Below are 4,939 nucleotides of genomic sequence, written 5' to 3' on the forward strand. Positions count from 1 at the left end.
AAAGCACCTGATCAAGGGACACAGCTGTGTAGGGCAGACTACTCTAGAAACAATAGGGTACCCCGAGGAAGCACCGAAGGTCACAGGCAGATCTGCACTCCGTGTCTTAAACAGAATGCGGGTACGAGGGAGACAGTGCATGCTGGGGGTCATGAGCACAAGCTCCTGGATTTTGATCCCACCTCTGGCACCTACTATCTGGGCAACCCCAAGCAAGTTACTCAGCCTCAGTAAAAGGAGCTAGAATGGAATCAACTTCATAGGGTTGTTGTGAAGATTAAATGGGTCAATAATATAAGGTGCTTAAAAGAGGACCTGGCTTTGAAAGTGCTGTATGTGTGGGACGCCTGGTGGCTCAGTCGGTTAAGCGGCTGCCTTCGGCCTGGGTCATGATCCCAGGGTCCTAGGATCAAGTCCCACATCGGGCTCCTTGCTCAGCAGGGAGCCTGCTTCTCCCTCTCTCTCCCTCTGCTTGTGCTCTCTCTGTCAAATAAATAAAATCTTTAAAAAAAAAAAAAAGAAAGAAAGAAAGTGCTGTATGTGTATGAAGTAACACAATTATCAAGCCATGATCCCAAACCACAGCACTGTGAGCATCTCTGACAGAATTTGGGTATGGACAGTGAGGCATGGCTGCTTCTCATGCTTCTTTCTTTTGTCGACACCAAATTATCAAACCTTTTAGAATCTCTAAAAGCAAGAAAGAGAGTTTTATTTAACCCCAAGTTAGGACAGCTGCCCAGGAAACACACTCTTCACAGGAAGAAAGTGCTCTGGAGAATGAAGTTTTTAAAGGGTTATGTATACTTTTTACATCTTGTAAAAGCTCAAAAGATTATAGATTAGCATAAAGGCAGGAACTGTGAGTTTTATCATAAAGGAATGCAGGGAGTAGGGGCATTGATCGATATCTCAAGGCCAAGATGGTTTTCCTCTAGGCTACTATTCACAAAGCAGATGTACAATGCATGCATAGTGGGCCATAAATCAGGCTTTGGGTTTGAACAAAGTTTACATACAGTCATGTTGACTGAGAAAGAAATCTAAAACGTCTTCCCATGTATATACCAGGCCTTTAGAGAGTTTTTCTCTCATCACTTTCTTGCCATAGGATGTCCTTGGTGTCCAGCATGCTTTTGCTTAAACTTCAGGGAAAGCATCAGAATCCGTTTTCATCTCTACTACAGGACAAGGATGGATACGAACTGTCATCACGATGCTGGAAATCCCCCCCACACACAAGTTCCCCTGAAACCCTCTCAGCATCTGCAGCAGCAGCGGAGGAAGAGATGCAGGACCCCTCCCCCCATAGCTGCCAGTATTCCGCGATCAGATCCTTCAGTGTCGCCAAGGACACGATAGGGGCAAAGAAATCAGTGCCCTGAGATCCTGAGATCCACCACTGAAATTAGGCGCTGCTTCTGGGCACAACCCAAGTGACTTGCAAAGGTGCCGGGTAAAAGGCAATATCTAGAATATCTAGGGAGTGAGAAGGTGGAGCACTTGATGGGAAGTGACAAAGTGGCCACAAGGTGGCACAGAAGGACAAGTGACTCTGTTTTGCAGGAGGGCCCTGACTGCCATCTTTAATGCCCTTGAAAGCTCTCTTTGCAAACACTCCCATCTTTTTCCACATTCCACAATCTGTGGTCTTTTCTCTTTCCCTAGTCCTTCTTTCTTTTCAGAAAGTTTCAGTTTTCATTGTTACGATGGTGTGGGTTCCTTTTCTCCCAGTTGCCCCTGATTGCGGGCCTCTACTTGGCAACCCCCTGCTTTGAAAAGCAAAAGTGGCTCCTCCCACGAATCTGTTAAGTCCCATGTTCCATGGAAGCTGAGCAAGACAGGTGGCGGGGTTCCACTAGCTTCAGCATTTCACCAGTCAGGCTGGGGGCCGGCAGCGCTGCATGATGAAAGGCTGCTGGCTTGCTTTATCTCACCTTCACAAATGTCCTAAATGGCGTCACTCTGAGTTTTCCAGATGATAGGATCTTCTACAGAGGACACAGATGGAGGCATTGAAATTGGGAGAGCACTACCCAACCACAAGGGTCCTTCTCTACAAAAGCCTTCGGTACTGTCCCTCCTATGAGAAGAGGCAACCTGGACGGTCTCCCCTGTGTCCCAACATGGCACCTCGGACTCCACCTTGGCTGTCCTCCCTGTATCTGGGAGGATGAGGAGCCTCACAGGAGGATCAGACATCTCAAATGGAGAGTTTCCTTCTTCCCCTGTCTTCCTCAAAATGAAGCCTATTGTAAAAAGTCCTTAGTAGTTCCAGGAGCATGTTAGCCGCCACATCTTTGCTGTCTGCCCCTCTTCAAAAATCAGTTTGTTTGGGCACCCAGGTGGCTCAGGTGGTTAAACGTCTGCCTTTGGCTCAGGTCATGATCCCAGGGTCCTGGAATCAAGCCCCATGTCGGGCTCTCTGCTTGGCAGGAGCCTGCTTCTCCTTCTCCCTGACACTCCCCCTGCTTGTACTCTATCAAATAAATTTTTAAAAAATCAGTTTGTTTTAGGGCTGATCCTAAATGTAGATTTATTTAGAAAATGCAGCTCACTGGCGTGTAACTAAAAATCCATAAATATGCCCTAAATCAAAATCTAAGGAGATCTCCCACTCTTGGTCCTGCATCAGACAAGAAGTGTCCTTTCTCCTTCCAAGAGGGGAAATAAGATTGGCTAAGTAAGACTAAAACTTTGAGAAGTGGGGAAGAGGAAAGGCATGTTTTGTTTTCTCCTTGAGAGACAGGAGCAAGCCCTAGGAATAGAATGCAGATGCCTCCATGTTTTGGGGTATTCCCAAGGCCCCGCACATTGATGTGGAGCTTCCAGTCACCCCCCAGAAGAGAGAAGAGTGAGCCATGCCCCGCACACCATCTGAGAAACCCCTCTCTCCAGACTAGTGCTGCTGAATGCACACCCTGGCCCAGAGGAAGGGGGCAGAGGCCCCTCTGTGCAGAGCTTTGGGGACTGAATTGGAGTCCAGACTGGAAACAAGACAGGAAGAGACTTTGTCCAAGAAAACCAGACAAGCAGAGGTATGGAAATATGAAAGAAGAGTTCATATTCAGAGACGTAAATATGTTAAATTGACTTAACTGCAAGGGAATAAAACCTTGTATTACTCCTGTGATGGGATGTGACCCTTGAGTGAGAGAATATAAGAGGGCTTTGTAAGAATCAGGCGGCAGACAGGTATAAAGTATCTGAACCCACACGGTTGTCAGGACTAAGTGAGATGTCAGGTCTGTGGCTGTTTGGCAAATACCTACAGCATAATGCTTACTGTAACTGAAACCCAGGTGTCGCCTGGCTCAAGGGCCCTCACCTATATAATAAAGAGTTTCCATACATTCCATACAGTATATGTGGGGAGAAGTTTTGTCTCATTTCCTATATCACCCAATTCCAGACCAGCAATCTCTATTCCTTCATGAGCTGTCAGAGCCTCCTCGCCCCCAGCCACTTCTATTGGTCCAAACCACTTCCCCAAATCCCAGAATGCTGCCAACATACTGGCCTCAGGGAAGCAGGAAAATCTGTTTCTAACCTTTTTCTACTGTGTTAGAGGCATGAATAAAGACCCCTCCCTTAATTCCATACAGCATCTTTGAGATCAGGCTGAAATATTTAACAGAACATGACTGACAGCAAGACTCTTATATATGAAGTATATGAACGGCAAATGAGTGATTATGTCATATGATTCTATGATCCCCCCATTCTTGAGAACCAGGGTTCTTGGTGACAAAGAAAGGTGACACAAATATAATAGGCTAAGTTAAAATCCTGTAATGCTGAGTTTGAAATGGGGAAGTATCAGTATTAACTTGTGAGTTATTTTATCTAAAATATTCCCTTGCTCTGTCCACTAAAAAGGCCAAGAAAAAATGGTCAACTCAGTATCAGTGAACAGGTCTAGTGCCAATATTGTGGTCCTGAAATATATTTACCATTAAAAGAAACCATGGCTGGGGCACCTGGTGGCTCAGTTCATCAAGCGTCCAACTTTTGATCTCAGCTTAGGTCCTGATCTCAGGGGTCATGAGTTCAAGCCCCACATTGGACTCCACACTGGGTGTAGAGAGAAGAAGAAGAAAAGAAGAAAGAAGAAAGAAGAAAGAAGAAAGAAGAAGAAGAAGAAGAAGAAGAAGAAGAAGAAGAAGAAGAAGAAGAAGAAAGAAGAAAGAAGAAAGAAGAAAGAAGAAAGAAGAAGAAAGAAGAAAGAAGAAGAAGAAGAAGAAGAAGAAAGAAAGAAAGAAAGAAAGAAGAGAGAGAAAGAAAGGAAGGAAGGAAGAAAAAAAGGAAGGAAGGAAGGAAGGAAGGAAGGAAGGAAGGAAGGAAGGAAGGAAGGAAGGAAGAAAGAAAACCATGGCTTCTTGAAGAAATGGCTGATTCCAGGTCTGAGGCAGGAAAGATAATAATGAACGTGTGACACCTCAAAGAAACTGACCATTAGGGTTGTGTAAACAGGATTCAGGGGACATTCACTGGCGAAGAAGTAATAACCAAAGCATCAATAAGAACAGTAATTGCAATCAATTGAAATGCATCAAGTATGTTTAGATCCATGGGTTTAAATTACTCTTTAAAAACCCTATTTGATCAAAAAAATAAAACCCTATTTGATCGCCTTTGGTAGATAAGAAAAGAACATATTATTGAGAAATGGTAAATAAAGGGAGAGAATCAGACATTTGTTCTGCCTTTCCCATATGAACTGATCCATTAGGGAACCACATAGTAGAAGGAAGTTTCTTTTAATAGACATATTCAAACTAATAAGTGAAGAAGGAGTGATTCGATTAGAAAGAATATCATTTTGTGACTCCTGATGCATTAATAGACATGAGCATTGAGCTATCAGTGGTTGCTAAGCTCACACACACACACACCCCCCTACACAACTACACACATGCACACACGTGCATGCACACAC

The sequence above is a fragment of the Mirounga leonina genome, unplaced genomic scaffold (assembly GCF_011800145.1).
Source record: "Mirounga leonina isolate KUSES-001 unplaced genomic scaffold, KU_Mleo_1.0 Mir_154, whole genome shotgun sequence".
In the NCBI taxonomy this organism is placed as follows: domain Eukaryota; kingdom Metazoa; phylum Chordata; class Mammalia; order Carnivora; family Phocidae; genus Mirounga; species Mirounga leonina.